Raw genomic sequence first — 18,263 nt, forward strand, 5'->3', positions numbered from 1 at the left:
CCCAATATACCATTTCATCTCTGGGACATTTTTACTTTATCATATTGAAACTATTTAAAAATTCTTTCTGCCTCTTTATGCCTTCATAATGGTTATCTCCCCTTGTCTAATTCTGACTTTATGTTGCAACATATAAAAGAACATTTTGTTTCCTATATTGTTTTAACCATGTCTAGGGAACATAAGAACATATATTTGGTTGACTATACCCTGTGCTTCTCAGCAACTTGAGGAAAAATTACTTCTAGTTTAAGTAGTCAGCATTTATTAACATTTATTAAGTACCTACTATGTGTCAGGAACTATTAAGTGTAGGATGTTCAAGAAATACTACACTTTAAAAATTAATTAATCAAGAATATTTTTCCATGGTTACATGATTCATGTTCTTTCCCTCCCCTCTTCCCTTCCCCCTCTCTGAGCTGACAAGCAATTCTACTGGGTTATACGTGTATCATTGTTCAAACCCCATTTCCATATTATTCATATTTGCAATAGAGAGATCTTTTAACATCAAAACCCCAATCATATCCCCATCAAACCATGTGATCGAGCAATTGTTTTTCTTTTGTGTTTCTACTCCCACAGTTCTTTCCCTGGATTTGATTAGTGTTCTTTCTCATAAGTCCCTCTGGATTGTCCTGGATCATTGCATTGCTGCTAGTAGAGAAGAATGTTACATTTGATTGTACCACAGTGTATCAGTCTCTGTGTACAATGTTCTCCTGGTTCTGCTCATTTTGCTCTGTATCAATTCCTGGAGGTCTTTCCAGTTCACATGGAATTCCTCCAGTTCATCATTCCTTTCCGCACAATAGTTTTCCATCACCATCAGATACCGCAGTTTGTTTAGCCATTCCACAATTGATGGACACTTCCTCATTTTCCAATTTTTTGCCTCTACAAAGAACACAGCTATAAATATTTTTGTACATGCATTTTTCCTTATTATCTCTTTGGGGTACAAACCCAGCAAAATGGTATGGATGGATCAATGGGCAGGCAGTGAAGGATGGTAGTACCAGCTAGCAGTACCAGAGCTTAAACTGTATTATAAAGCAGTCATCATAAAAAAAAAATATGGTCCTGGCTAAGAGACAGAAGGGTAGATCAATGGAGTAGATTTGGGGTAAATGACCTCACAAGATAGTGTGTGATAAACCCAAAGATCCTTGTTTTCGGGACAAGAACCCACTATTTGACAAAAGCTGCTGGGAAAATTGGAAAACAGTATGGGAGAGATTAGGTTTAGATCAACATCTCACACCCTCTACCAAGATAAATTCAGAATGGTTAAGTGACAAATATAAAGAAGGAAATTATAAGTAAATTAGGTGAACATAGAATAGTATACCTATCAAATCTGTGGGAAAGGAAAGATTTTAAGACCAAGCAAGAGATAGAGAATATTACAAAATGTAAAATGAATAATTTTGATTACATTAAATTAAAAAGTTTTTCATAAACAAAACCAATGCAACCATAATTAGAAAAGAAGCAATAAACTGGGAAAAATTTATGACAAAAACCTCTGACAAAGGTCTAACTTCTCAAATTTATAAGGAGCTAAATCAATTGTACAAAAATCAAAGAGGCAGTTTTCAAATAAAGAAATCAAAACTATCAATAAATACATGAAAATGTTTTAAATCTCTCATAACTAGAGAAATGCAAATCAAAAACTCTGAGATACCACCTCACACCTGGCAGATAGGCTAATATGACAGTAAAGGAAAGTAATAAATGTTGGAGGGCTCAAGACAAAACTGGGACACAAATATACTGCTTGTGGAGTTGTAAATTGATCCAACCATTCTGGGGGCAATTTGGAATTAAGAAAAACTACTCTTGAAGAATTTATTATCTACTGAAGGACATCACATCAGAATAATGAGTACCAACAAGGTATATACATTATTAATTAGAGATAATCAGCAAAGGGAAGGGACAAGCAATAAGAGACTAGAAGAGGCCTCTTGTAGAAGGTATAATTTCTCTGGAACTTGAAGGAAGCTGGGGAAGCCAGGAGGTGGAGATCAGGAGAGAAGAGAATTCCAAACATGAGGGACAGGCTTTGAAAATTCCAAGAGTTGTTAGATGGAGTGTCTTGTGTGAAGAACAGAAAGCTAGTGTCACCAGATCACAAAATACATGGAAGGTAATATGGTATATGGATGCTGGAAAATAGGAGGAGGTCAGGTTTTAAAGGGCCTTGAACATTAAACAAGATTTTATATTTGATTCTGGAAGTTTCTGGAATTACTGGAGTTTATGAAAGTGTGTGTGTGTGTGTGTGTGTGTGTGTGTGTGTGTGTGTGTGTGTGTGATGATCTGACTTTCACTGCTGTCATTTGAATGGAGGATGACTGGAGTGGGGAAAGACTTGAGAAATGTAGATCAATTAGGAAACTATTAGGATAGTCCAGGTACAAGGTGAGGAGGGCCTATTCCAGGGTGGTGGCAATGTTAGGGGACAAAGAGGTAATATATGAAAAGTATTTCTAAAGGTAAAATTAATAGGACTTGACCACTGATTGGATGTGGAGAGAGAGCAAGAGTAAGGAGTGCTGGATAACATATAGGTTGGAGAATGGGAGTGCCCTTGGCAGCAATCAGAAAATTTAAAGAGGTTGGGGGTAATGAGTTTGGTTTTGGACATGTTGAATTGAAATTACTGAGGCAATGTCTACTTTGAGATGTGCAATAGACATTTGGAGATGTGAGTCTGTAGTTTAGGAGAGAAATTAGAGTTAGATAAGTAGATCTGAGAATCATCAAGCTATGGTTTCCCAAAACAAAAGTAGAAAGGTATCCATTATAGAATATGAATTTCAAATGGGATGACTATTTATTTCCTATATACACCAAAGAAATAATAACATAATACTCACAAGTGTGTATTTGACAGAAACAAATTTAAATAAACAGCAGTACTATTGTTATGCCCTACTAGCAAGTGGATGCTTAAAAATATCTAAACATTAAGCTATTGATAGTATCACTGATTAATCAATTTACATTTCACCTCTGCTCTGGACCATCTCCCTAAAAATACAGGTCTTCTTGCAAGTCAGGTCAGGGATTTAGATCTATGTTCTATTATGCCCCAAAATCGAATCTGGAGAGGCACAGAGTTCAGTCATCGGCTCATACTTTTTATTGGTGAGTTCTTAGTGCCATGCTTCTTCATAGTAGGTGTGGCTACTGACAACCTAAATCTTGGCCTTGGTGTCCCATTTGTACCTAATGTGGAAGGACACTACCAGGGTACCCTGGTTGGGCCAGGGTGAACAAGCCTGGCTCCTTTGGATACTCTCCAGGAAAGATTACTTTGGCAGCAAAGCAGGGATAGTGCATCAATTACACTATAGTAAGAAATAGAGACTATTGAGGCACATGGCCCAGGGTATGTGAAAGGGGACTGAGAGGGGGTACATAGAATTGTTTAAGTAACTGTGGATAGGAGTTAGGAGCACTCAGGCAGCATGGTCCTATGGCAGTTGGAGAAGTGCTTGAGAGGTAGGGTATGGGGGTCCCATTCTTATAAGATTCTAATTGGGAGTGGCATATATCTTATCACACCACTTTAGGGTTGAGTCAACATATATGAGTCATCTTATCAGCCCAGTTTTAGAGTTGTCTCATTAATATATAAGTACCACTTTAGACTTGCCTTTTTAGTATAATGCTTTCTGCTTTTTTATTGCACATTTGGTGCTTATTTGCAGGTGTAGGGCAGTCACTGATTGTGGTCTCATAGGCTTTTCTTAGTTTAGCACAAAGTCTTTGTATATGGCCACAACAAATTTAGGAAGGAATTTTGGCCAGTGGCTTCTATGTTCCTCTTTACATTCCCAGTTTAGATTGGCTTTACATATTTACTATACTAATCTGACGGTGTCGTCATGGGGATCATAACAAGACACAGTTTCAACACAGTCCATAATCTTGTCACTGGCCGTCATCTCCAACAAGCACTGGAATAGTTGCCAGTGCTCTTTGCTGCCAGTCAGTTGTGATGAAAGGACTTGGGGGGAAAAAGAAAGCCTAAGATGTCTGAGCATCTGGAATTCACAAGGTAGATGCTAAGACTGATCTGTTATATCTCAATTCCTTTGATGCTTTCCCTAAGATGAAGAAAATACCAGCACAGAAAAGCCAGTACCAAATCTAGGTTCAGGCTCATGTAGGCAGCACAAGCACTTTAACTGCCATATATTCATGCCTGCTTCACACTTGGATGGGAAAAGGTCAAGTTGCCTTTACATGATCCTCCTCATATGAAGTTTCAGAGTTACATGATGCTATGTGGAGGGTCAAAGTAAAAGAAAAGTCACAGAGAGGTGGAGGCGCTTCCTTTTTGATGGTCCACTGAGTCAATTGCTCTTTCTGATCAGTGGCCAATAAAAGAGTTGTTTTCTCATCTCAGAGTATATGCTTTTCAGTGCTTATGATGCACATATGGTGAGCTAGAAGCAAGCAGGAAAACTTGGTATACATTTTGTGCATGGCCAATTAAACATTTTATCTACATATCCTCAGCACTTAGCACAGTGTCTTGTTTATAGTAGTACCTTAAAAATTATTGTTGAATGAATGAACCTTGCCAAAAAATTTACACAATTCTAAATTCTATTTTTCAACCCAATTTATACTGGATCTTGTCCATCCAGAAGTTAATGCTGCTATCGGACCTTTGGAATTTTCAAGAAATGATTTATTTTTTCTTTCATCACTAAAAGTTGCAATTTTTCTGCTATCTATCTTCAGAGAAAGAATGGATGGAGTCTGAATGCAGATCAAAGCATACTATTTTCTCCTTTTTTCATGTCATTTTTTTGGGGTCTGTGTTTTCTTTCACAGGATTTCTAATATGGAAATAGGTTTTGCATGACTGAACATGTATAACCTATATAAAATTGCTTGATGTCTCAAAGGGGGGGAGAGGGAGGAAAAGAAAGAATTTGGAACCCCAAAATTTAAAAAATGAAAGTTAAAAAGTATTATCTATTATGGGGAAAAACATTGTAAAAGAAAGTTTCAGTTTTTCCTGTGAGCTAAATGAAAACACTCTTTACCAGGATGTTGGCATCAAGAAAGAAAGAAGCATAAAAAAGAAATGTTGTTATGTTTGTAAATTGGGCTGTATGTACACTATACATAGATATAATTATATATTATAGATTAACTGAACAGTTGATTTAACTTGCTTGTTATTACAAGACTAATGGCTCTCTGATATGACTGGTGTGTCCCTTTACCCTGTGAGGAAATAAGGTTTTAGGCATGCTAGCTTATTATTTCAGATGAAGATTAAGTTGTGTATCACCCAACATGGTCTAATGTGTCATCTTCCAAGCAAGAAAAGAAATACTTGCCCAGAAACTTTAGGTTCCAGACAGAAGGATTATTTGTGATTCTAGTTTTATAAGACTTGATCTTGGTGGCCACACTTGACTAGCTTAGACAAAGTGAGAAGAATATATTAAAGATTCTGGCATGCCTCACAGAAAAATTGGCAGCGAAACTATTGAGAAACAACTTTATGTATAATAGCCAATATGTCCTGCATTGGCTTTTCATGTTTTTTTTTTGTTTGTTTGTTTATTAGTAGCAGCACTTCTGTAGGGAAAAAAGGCAACTTTTGAAAGATAATTTCTTTTTCTTCTCCTTGAAATCACAGTCTTATATAATATACCTGTAGCAACACTTTTCATACTGTCCTGCAGAATCCCGATATTCCTTGAAATGTGAATAGTGTTACTTTGAGAAAAATGTTGATTCTAGTGATATTTTCCCTTCTGAAATATTAACTGAAATTACTTAGGTATTACACTATTTTATAGAATCATATATTTCGAGCTAGAAGGGATCTTAAATGTCATAAAGTTCAATCCACTCATTTTACAGATTAGGAAACAGATACGACTTAAGTGACTTGGTCAGGATTTCATATCTAGTAAGTATGGGAGACAAAATTTGAAGCAGACCATTGCAACTTTGAATCCAGTGTCTTGGCCACTATACCACACTTCTTTATATATGGCGATGTTTCATTGTGAAAGTAGCCTTTATTACTTTTCCTATATCTCCAAATTTCCCCAAACTCTCTTATCTCTCAGAGTATTCCATTTCCTAGACTTCCTGTAGTAATATCCATGAATTCTTCCAATATATTTAAAGCTACCAAAAGTATCCCGAGGCCAAATTAATTTGGAAAATGTCACCCTATATGGTGACATACCCTTATTTTTATTTCATGTGTTAATCGTGAAGATAATAATTCACTAAAGTCCTGTTTTAATGTCTCATAATGTGGATATAAGAATGGATTCTTAAAGTGTATAGCTAAGCTCAGGAAAACTCATTAATAGTCCAGATACAGAGCAATAATTTTTTTCAGCGTTTCTTCAACAACTCTTGAAGAATACTCAGATATAGAAGAAGGTTCAAGTGTTAGTGGAGAAAAGAGCCTCATTGTTGAAATGGCAGATTCTTGAGAAATTCAATCGATGAATGCTTATTATCAATTACCTACTATATTCCAAGAACTGTGCTAGATGCTTAAATTTTAGAACTATGTTTACTATGTTACTATGTAAACTAAGTTTATACTTTAGAACATATAGTTTCTTTTTCCTTGATCACCTTAGGAAATAAACTTAAAATAGTATTACTGGGTCAAAAAGTATACATAGTTTTATATCTCTTTGAGTATAATTCCAGATTGGTTTCCAAAATGGTTAGATTTTAGTTATATTTTTAATTTGGCATTGAGGGATACTTTTCTTCATAATTACAATTGATACCATTATAATGCAATATTAGGAAACAGGACTAGTTCCTGTTAAATGAATTCATCATCTCTCCCCTTGAATCCTGTTCTGTTTCCTGACTTCCCTCTGTCAATGGCACCATCTGTTATTATGATTAGGAAGGCAAGGCTATTGACCTGTGGAACAGTATGGCAGCAGGTGTTGCCAATAACCCTGACAAGGGCACCAGTCTCTTTCTTCCCTAATGAAGCTGACTATAGACAGCTTTTATTGGTAGAATTATTGCAGACTTCTGGGTTTATTTTTCTAACTGGTTCCTATTACTTCAGAGGGAGGAAGGAAGGAAATATTTATTAAGCACCTACAGTATGCAGGTACTGTGCCAAGTGCTTTACAAATATAACCTCATTTGACTCTCACAACAACCATTATCCCTATTTTACAGTTGGAGAAACTGAGGCAGATAGTGGTTAAGTGATTTGTGCAGGGTTACATAGCTAGTAAAGGTAGGAGGCATAATTTGAATTCATTGTCCCTAATTCCAGGACTTGTTCTATCAACTTCACTTTCTGTGTTTCCAGGGAGGAATGAAGAGAAAACCAAAACAACTCTGTAAGGAAGCTCTTGATTTCATAACTGAATAGATTTGCAAAGCTTGTTTCATTGGGCTCTGTATATTTATACTTTACGAAATCCAATTTGATGTACAGTGAATATGAATTTTTTATAATGGGTTAAACTATATTACTGAAATCACAAGCTCAGACTTCAGAGAATTATAGAATCTCAGAGATCAAGGGACTTCAGTGATCATCTGATACCTTAAAAGATATCCCTTCTGTAATGTCCCCAAGTAATCATCCAGTGTATACAGGAAGAATTCTGGAAGAAGGGAAATCATTACTTCCCTGCATAACCTCAGCACAAATAGCCCTGCTACAAGAAACCCATTGCATTTTTGGACAGATTCAAATTTTAGCAAGATTTTACTTATATGCAGCCTAAATCTGATTTCCTGCAACTTCCAAACAGAACTCAGTTTCATCTTTGGGGCCAAGCAGAAGAAGTAATGACAGCCCTGAAAATGCTTGAAGACAGTTGTTGTATTCTCCTTTAATCTTTACTTTAGTTTAAACATTGTTAGTTCATTCACTTGATCTTTATATAATATTGTCTATAATCTACTTACCATCCTGCTTGCCATCCTCTAGCCTAAGGGTTTTTAACCTTTCTTTTGTTTTGTTTTGTTTTGTGGACCATTTTGGCAGTCTGGTGAAGCACAGGGACCCTTCTTGGAATAATATTTTTATTACATAAAATAAAATCCATAATGTTAGGATGGAACCCAAAAGTTAGTGAAAATAATGATGTCATTTTTTCCACCTAAAATTATAGACTTCTAGCAATCTATTAGTGGATCCCTCCATAAGAATTCCTTGTTTCAGATGCACTTGTTTGTGAATATCCGTCTTAATAAGTGGCTCTCCAGAACTGAGCACAGTATTGTAGCTATTATCTGACAAGGACAAAATAAAATTGGATCAGCACCTCTCTAGTTCTGTATCTTATACCTTTCAATTAAGTCTAAGTTCATATTAGCTTCCTTAGCTGCCATGTGATACACATGTTGGATCATCTTCCAGATCATGCCTTCTAACTATAGTGTTACACAGGATTCTGTCCTGCACCTTAGCATCTCCCTCTATACTATTTTGTGTGATGATCTCATCAGCTCCCATGGATTTAATTGTCATGTATATGCAGATAATTTTCAAATGTACCCATCCTGCCACCACTCTCTTCTGACTTAAAATCTAGCATCTTTAACTGTCTTTCAGACATCTCACAGTGAATGTCTAGTAGATATTTTAAATTTAACATGCCTCAAATTGAACTTATAATTTTCCCCTTAAACCCTCTCCCCCTTATCTTTCATATTACTATACAGAGCAAAAGCACCCTCTTAGTCCCTAATGCTCACAACCCAGGCATTATCCTGGATTCTTTACTCTCTTTCACTCCCTCCTCCCCTCATATCTAATCATTTGCCCTGAACTATTGATTTCACTTTTGTGACATCTCTCAAATATACATTTCACTTTTTTTAAAACCCTTACCTTCATACTTTTCAGTCAATGCATTATACATGGGCCTTTTGGCTCTTCCACAAACAAACATTTCATCTCTCAACTCCAGATATTTCTCTGGCTGTCCATCATACCTATAATACTCTCCATCCTCTATTCTGACTACTGACTTCCCTGGTTTCTGTTAAGTCCCAACTATAATCCCACTTTTACGGGAAACCTTCCCCAACCCCTCTTAATTCTAGTGCATTCCCTTTGTTAATTATTTCCTAGTTATCCTGCATATAGTTTGCTTTGTATAAACTTGTTTTGCATATTGTCTCTCCCTTTAGATTGTAAGCTTCTTGAGGGCAGGGTCTGTTATTTGCCTCTTTTTGTAACTCCAGCACATTTAGCACAGTTTTTGACACATAATAGGCAATGGTTAGTGATGGATGGAAGAGATAGCAGATATGGATCAAGTCAGAGAGAAACCTCACACTATTTGTAGTCCTTGATTATGTCCAGGTTATCAGGGAATAGGCGTGATCTTCTCCTAAGGCTTTTTATCAGTAGAATAGTCATAGTGTTTGTGAAGAAACTTGGAGCAGTTGTTGAATAGGGAGAATTGACAGTAACTAGAGTAAATAAGAGGGTGCTACAACTATGTGAAAGCTTAGAGTATTAGTGCATGTTTTTGTGAGGTTTATTCAGCAGTAGATTCCAATGTGATTTTGTGATGGGATATGGACTGCTGGTGGCAATTTTTTCATGTGTAGATCTCCAGAAGGATTAGTTTCACCCCCAAAGCAAATTTTGCAGTAAGGGAAAATGGTAAGAGTAGAAGATTAAGGCAGGAAATGGAAGTAAATGATAGTTCCATGACTGGGCATATTCTGAGTATTGGTGCCAACCCCCATGTAGTGTATTGACATTTAGAGATTATCTGAGTACTGGGCCCTTAGTGCTTTTCAGCAAAGAAAGGAGACTTCCTTCAAGGACATACATAGATCTAAAGCCATGGCATCAGATGTGTGTGAATTGGTCTGTGATTCTTTGTAGGCTTTGTAAACTTATATCCCACTAAAACACCTAGTTTTTTTTTTTTCATGTATGCTATTGTTTAATCTTGTGAAGATGACTCCTTGTCTCTTCCTCTACAATGCCAGACTCTGATAGGTAAGATTTCACCTTTTCTTGTCTGGAACCAGGACTTCATGCTACCTTCAGACCTTTTCCATGGTACTGTCACCATTGTGTCTATTATTCCCACAAATTCCCTTAATTAGAACCAGATACACTCTCCCTGTAACTCCAAGATCTTTTAGGTAAACTTTTATTTTATCTTGTCACCATTCCTCTGTGCTATCTTTATATCATATTTTCCTGTTGCCCATATTTGTATTTTCTCTTTATATGTTGTCTTTCTCTTTTAGAATGTAAGCTCTTTGAGGACAAAGACTGATTCATTTCCTTTGTAAGGTTGAAAAAGGGGTTTTATGGGTTCAATATATTAAAGATGGTCACCAGAGGATTGAACTATTATCAATTCTCAATTAAGAATAATCTCAAATCAAAATTGACTTTTATGGAAATTTATTTACATGAGAAGAGAGAGAGGAAGTACAGGATAAGAATCTATCCCACTAATTAGTCCAGATTGATCTTAACCCTCAGCCAAGGATTAAAAGGCCTGAGGCCCGGAGGTGAATGAAGCAAACTTCATTCATAGAGTCTATAAAAAGAAGTCTCTTAATAGAAGTTCAGGAAGATTCAGTCTTTAAACTCACCACGTGGAACAGTCTCGGTCATGAACCAGCAAAATTCCCTCAGGTTGCCTTCACAAAACCTGAAGCCCGTCACCAGACACCCTCTTCAATCGAAGCACCCTCACTCATTCAACTCCCTCTTTTTAAAGGGGTCACTTATGCGTCACTTCCTGTGCCTCCCTCCTAATTTGCATGTCCAATCACAATATATGATTCTCATAGATCGCCCAGGGGGCGGGTCAGTCAATTCTGATTCGTCACTCACTTCAGCACACGTGGGTTAGGACCTCCCAAGATTGGAGGTACTCACACCTTTGGTGATTAAATCTAAAGATGGGCAGTGCAGACTTAATCTAATTATCACAGCTTATAATTAATTATATTTTCAGCTTAGAATAATGCCTGACCTATAGTAATTGTTCAATAAATGTTATATGCAAATATTTTCTATATTTATCTGTTTATATCTATATCTATGTATCTAGCTACCTATCTTATCTATCTGTCTTAGCTATCTGCCTGTCTGCCTGTCTATCTATCTTTTTTGTTTTCTCTCCCTATCTACTGGACTTTGTAATTATTTTTTATTAAACTTCAATTATAAGATTCAGATCATTGTACTAGCTTGCTAAAATCTTTTTTATATTCTGGTATCTCATGTGTTAGCTATCCTGCCTAGTTATGTCTTTTATAGGTTTGAAAAGTATATTCATTTTGTCTCCAACTCATTGATAAAATATATTAAATAATCACAGAACCATTTTCTCTAACAGGACATCATGAGAAATTTTGTCCAATATTTTGAAGAAATCCAAATATTGTGTTCATGATATTCTCCAATAATCATGAAGAATTTAAATGAGTTAGTCTAATATGACCTCTTCTTAATGAAGTCATACTGACTATTGGTTAGTACCACTTCCATTTCTAAATGTTTATAAACCACTTCTCTAATAATTCTTAAATCAGTGCTTTCTAGAGTATATATAGGAAATGTATATCCTACCTTTGGCAGATTGCAGGACTTCAGTATTAGAAAATTTATTTCTAATTCTGCCCCAATGCTCACTGAAAGAATATTTATTGCTGCCCTGGTCTCTTAAAAGAAGAGGTTAAAATGCTAAGGGTCCCAATTGGACTTAAATTATTTGTTTGTGATATCTGTGCATTTTGAATTAATTAATAGCTGCATTTGATAGCTAACTTTCCTAAGATCAAGAGAGAAACAAATAATAAGACATGCTTTTTGCTTATTAGGAGATGCTATTATTATTGGAAATTGTAAATAGGGTGAATTTTTTGGGCTGTGTAGTGATGGACAGAGAGTAAATTTAGTTATAGAGCAGTGATGTGGAAACATTTGGTAATGAATAAAAAATTGCTAGATTTCTTCCTGTAACTTTTACTTGTTTAGGATTTCATAAAGTCTGTCATTAGGTCTGAATATTTTCTTCCTGTATACTGATTTATCAGTGAGGTCAAATGTTATCCTTTCTATAACGGTCCGTGACCATTTGTAGAAACATCAAACATCAAACAACAAATATCTATTTTTTACCTTAGCATTTATTTATTTTTAGCACATTTTATTTTTATAATTACATGTAATAATTTTTAAAATTCATTTTCTAAAATTTTGAGTTCTAAATTCTCTCTCTCCCTTCCCTTTCTCCTCTCTGAGACAATAAACAATTTAATCTAGGTTATATTTTTGTGATCATGAAAAATATATTTCCATAATTTGTACAACAAATATTAATAAATATTAAGGCTTACTATGCACCAGGTGATATACTAAAGGTTAAGGATATGAATATAGGTAGCAAAGGTGATCCTGTTGGAACGTGTTTTGTCTCAGTGGGGATAGATATATCCACTGTCTTTTTTTTTTTTTTAATTTTTTAAACCCTTAACTTCTGTGTATTGACTTATAGGTGGAAGATTGGTAAGGGTAGGCAATGGGGGTCAAGTGACTTGCCCAGGGTCACACAGCTGGGAAGTGTCTGAGGCCGGATTTGAACCTAGGACCTCCTGTCTCTAGGCCTGGCTTTCAATCCACTGAGCTATCCAGCTGCCCCCCATCCACTGTCTTTTTGCTGATGAAGAGATGTCTTATTTTGCTGAGATAACTCAGAAGCTATTGATTGGTCCCATAACTGGAGATTATGTCTAAGAAAATTGACTACTGCATTTTATGGAGAATTGAGTCTTATGGTAGAATATCATTATGATTCTATGCCTTCTCTTTTGGACCAGTCTTTCTTGAGACAGATCCAGTAAGAGGTCTCCTTTGGATACCAAGAAAAATGAGTGTAGAAACTGCCTTTTCCCCCAAAATAATGGCAGCTCTATCTTGAACGTATAAGAAAGTGTACTTGCTTAGGTGAACCTGAGACTATGCCTAATTCCATGTGTACTTCTTTGTTCTGTGTTTCTTTCCCTGAAAAGAAATCTTCAAACAGCTGTCCTAAGAGATGGACATTTCAAACTGTGGCAGCTACCTCAGGAATTTGAGAGTTCTCAGGTTCCTGAGCGGATATCAAATGCTCAGAGGGAGTTACTTCTTGATACTTTCTCACTTCTGAGATGACCACTGAAAGAATCACCTTGAATCTTAAGGAACTGCAAGGTCATAGCTGGTTGACCAAAAAGTTTGGAATTGTGAGTTTCCCTGACAGTGTGGATGACAGATAAATGTGAAATATACCCCTTTTAGTAGTACCTTAAAATGGTTTTTATTATCCCAGTGAGTATAAAATGTGCATTCGTTTATTATTATTTGTTTTAAGTAATATGAGTCTTTTGTGTTTTTAATATTTTTGAGTTGTGGGAAATAAATAGTTGACATATTCCTGATAACCACTTTGACCATTAAATTTCATTTCAAGAAGGGATCCTGATAATCCTCTTCCAGGCTAATTGTAAACATGTCATCTCTATGGCTTTGTTTTTCAAAGATATTTTTCCTCACAATTGTGCTTCAAGGAGAGGATATATAACAAAAGGTGCTAGAAAAGTCTAATTCCCCTCTCTTTGGGGTCTGACCTTTTATAGGATGAATCCATATTCAGTGTAAGTCTAGAGCTGGGGCCTCTTGTAAGAAAGGTCCTTTCTCCCTGGAATGTGGGACACAGACAAAACGGAAATAGATCCTGACTTTCAGGGACTTGTATTCCATGGAGGTAAACAAAATCTACACATATAAATAAATGTAAGGCAAATACAAGGTAATTTGTGGGTCAGAGAGAAGCATTAGCAGTTGGTCAGTTCAAAGAAGGCCTCAGGGAGGTTGTGGCAATTAAGTTAATATTTAACAGAAACTAGGAGATTCTAAAAGATGGATGTGAGAAGGGAGTGCTTTCTAATGATGTTATTGTTGTTCAGTCATTTCAGGCATGGCTAACTCTTTGTGACTCCATTTGGGATTTTCTTGGCAAAGATACTAAAGTGTTTTGCCATTTCCTTTTCCTGCTCACTTTAGAGATGAGGACACTGAGGCAAATAGAGTTAAGTAACTTGCCTGAAGTCACTGAATTTGAACTCAGGTCTTCTTGACTTTGGGCTCAATCCTCTCTATCTATGATGTCACCTAAATGCCCCAGATATGGGGGACAGGAAAGAAGAAAGACAATGGAATGTTGGGGCAGTAAGTGGGCCAGTTTGACTAGACTAAAGAGCTAGTTAAGGGGAATAAAGTGTATAAAACACCCAGAAAGGAAGACTGGATGGATTGTGAAGAAATTAAAATGTTAAGCATTTCTTATTTTATCATTTGGTAATCAGAAACCGCTGAAGCTTTTTGAGTTGGTGAGAGACATGGTCAGATGCATGAAAGTATTTAAAAATACCTTTCCTGTTCTTAAATATAGCTTCCATACCTTTGATGCCACTTAAAGTGGGACTTCAATGAAATGATTACCCACTACACATGAGTCATGCAATCATGGTGTGAAGTATGGTATGGTTTCAAAGTGTAACTCTCTAGCACAGATCTTTAAAACTATTCCACATTCCAACTTTACTCCCCCAAACTTGGCTCTAGATGGTGTAGCAATGTGTTCACACATGTCTTAACTCCAATTTTAGTACTCTATTCACTTCATCATCTTGAATTTCTCAGGAAGAAAACAACATTGTGTCAGAAGACCTGATTTCGAGGCCAGTTTGTCCATTTGACTCTATACAACCATAAGAAAATCTCTTAGTCTATCTGAGCTTCAGTTTTTTCTTTTACAAAAAAAGATAAAAATTATAGTAACTATCCTCCCTGCTTCACACTATTGTTATGGGGATAAAATGAGACAAAGTGGTCTCTAACCATCTAATTCAGGTCACCTCCATAAAAAGGGAAGACAGAGCCATACAACCATTGACTTAAAAATTAAGCTATGTTTTCAATATGCTTGAAAGTTCTAGTTTAAAAGAAGCATCTGGAAAGGGAGGCTTTTTCATTTTATTGGAACTAATTATCCAATTCTAAGTCAAGGACTTGACAGCAGCCCGTTTTTTATGGTTTAACCATTATTTGTGTAAGACCTCAGAAAAATGGGCTTATATTCTAAATCCTAGATGGAGGATACACCACAGAAGTACTATATCATTAGGGGAAAACTGGTAAAAGCTGGTAAAAGCATAGTGTGGATTTTCTCTTTTTATCCTAATAAAAATAAAAACTTCTAGCACCACCAACAATACACCTAAATATTATTATGTTAAAAATGAAGTATTTCTTCCCCTTTCTTGTAGAATAGTACTTTGACTATTATTTTTTCATTCATTAATATGTCAAAATATCTAAATTCATTAAATTATACATCCAATTTTATGTACAATATATTGAATTATAGCTACATAATGCATTAACATATATATATATACATAAAAATTAGACAAAGTATTTTTGTTACAAAGTCAGGATTGGCTGACAAGAAAATATCCTATTAGCTTATTTCTTATTTTAAATTTCTGATCTATTTTTATTTTCTATTTGAGAACATAATTTTTCTTCTTAGTGTCAAGTTGTTATCACAAATCAGTTCATGACGGCTAAATAAACACTGTGGAAAGAAACATGAGTGCAGTTTTATAACTTTGAAAAGATGAAAGCCTGGGAAGTAGAATAAAATATATGGAACAAAAACTAAAGTTACTTTAGGGCTACTTCCATCAGTTTCACTTTGATTTCCTTGGTTTGGATGGGTATTTGGCTCCAATTATGCACATCACAATTCAACCACATCTGCCTATCTTATGCTACTCTTGTCCACATCTTCCTTTGAATGTTATCATTCAATAGCCTGGAGGAGGGCAGTACTTCTCTTTCTTTTGACACAATGAGGAGAAATATGGAACATATGGATTGCTTATCACTTATCTTTACTAAAAACCCCACAAATTACAAGATGCCTTTTGTGATCCCCATTCTCCAGCCTTTCTTTTGTTGGTTAATTCTAATAGTTGTTCCCTTGTTATTTCCTCTATTAGTCTGAAAGCCACTTGAGGCCATAATGGCTTGTACCTTTATTTGCATTACTAGTGTTCAGAAAAGTGCTTGGCACATAGTAGGTGCTTAACAAATGCTTATTTACAGTACAATGTGACTGGCATCTTTTTCGCTTATATATTTCTTTGATGACACCTTTTAATCTAGACTTTCCTTGTTTGTAATTTACTATAGCCTATACATGCCCAATGAAATGAACCATCAGATAACAGAAAGAGGATGCCAGAGGATATTCTTTTTATCATAATATGAAAGATATCCTTTGGATGGATTTTCTTTTTCATATAAAAAAAGCCATAAAAAAACAGGATATTCAAATCTGGAAGGCCGTTCTTAGCAATAATGGCAGGTTTAAATCATGGCTTCTCATTTTTAAGTTAACCCCTTCAATACTCAAAGCTTTTGAAAGATCAGAATATGAAATATTTGTGTGAAGAACTTCTTTGTAAAGGGAATCTTCACAGGCATTGAGACAATTGGATAGTCTTATAAAAGGCTTTTAAAGATATGTAGAGTTTTTTTGTCATTGTTTTGTTTTTGTTTTGATCAGCAAAGTTTAGCAAATTATAACTTCTTCTTTTTCAGTATTGATCCATTATAGCAAAGTCTCTGTCATCTCTTTCTATTAAAGAAATAGAATATATAAAATACTACATATATACAATATAGAATATTACAGAAATAGAAGATACAGAAATATACAAATATAGGATATATCAATAAAGCAAGGACAATTCCAAAGGACTCATGATAAAAATGGTCATCCATAGTTATAGAAGTCTGAATGTATATTGAAGAATGCCATTCTTCACTTTATTTTTCTCCATGAATTTTTCTCCAATATCAATGATATGTGTCTTCATTCTCAACATATGAATGTGGAATATATGTTGTGTGATAACACATACACAATCTATAGCATTTTTTTCCCTCTAGTTGAAGGGTAGGCATGGGAGGGAGAGAGAGAGAGAACATAATGTCACAAAATGTCATAAAACAATAAATGAAAATTATACCAATGTGATTTGGAAAAAAAACCCTCAAAATAGGATGTAAAATAAAGTGTGCCTTAAATTTTGACTGGTCTACTTAGATTTATGCTCTGACCATGGCATTTACCCCACCATCTTCATGCCTATCTGAGATAAGCTATTCCTAAACCTAAAGATGAATGGGTAACTCCTTGGAGTTGGTAAGAATTGTGCTTTTGTTGTCAAAGTTCATTTTCAAGTACTACTGGAGTTCCACTTACAAAATGGTGGATGCTAGAGATTCATAAATTTATAGCCATATCCAAGTCTCTCATTGAAAGATGAGTAAACAGTTCTGGAGGGGTTAAATGATTTACTTAGTCATTAATGGCAGACTTAGTGTTCTAACCCAAGTCTCTGAACCTTCTGCTGCAATTTGTATTTCAATATACTATGTCAGTAAGCTCTTTTTGACTGTAAATTGTTTCAATTTTATATCTCCAGTTTCCTATACGGTACACTGGCACATTAGAGATGCTTAATATGTACTTGTTGATTATCTGTTGAAGGAGTCTTTCATATATGTCTTAGTTGTATTTCCAGTTCATTGATCTATTCCTTCTCTCTATTATTGGACATGGAAAAGAGAAACGTAAGGTGCAAGGGGATAAAGGCTGGAAATTAGGTGGCTCACGGGCAGAATTCAGAAGCTGAGAGATTGCAGAGTTCCTGGGGGCATTGGAACTTTGGAGTGAGAACTTCCTGGAGGTGACTGTTGGTCTGAGGGAGTTGATGCCCAGCAGGCTGAGCCAGGCTAGGTTAGAATTTGCTCAAGTTGAGTAGATTTTAGAAGAAGAAAAGCCATTTTCCAGCAGGTGAAATTTTGGGCCTACAAAGCCTGAAAAGTCAGTAGAGTGACCATCTTGAAAAATGTTTTCTAGTCCCTGAGTTGCTGAAATCTGCCTAGCAACAAAGTTGACTAATCAGAAAACAGCTGGGATTTCTGATTGAAGAAAATTTAAAGGGCCAATTTTAAAAAAAAACATTTTTCACTGACAGTACATAAAGTTATCATTATGGTGGGAGTATTGGCATGTATTTTCTAATGCTTCTAAATTTTTTATAATGTGGTATTTATAGACATCCCTGATGCTTTGTATTTCATACTGAATATATAT

The sequence above is a fragment of the Gracilinanus agilis genome, chromosome 1, assembly GCF_016433145.1.
Source record: "Gracilinanus agilis isolate LMUSP501 chromosome 1, AgileGrace, whole genome shotgun sequence".
NCBI lineage: Eukaryota > Metazoa > Chordata > Mammalia > Didelphimorphia > Didelphidae > Gracilinanus > Gracilinanus agilis.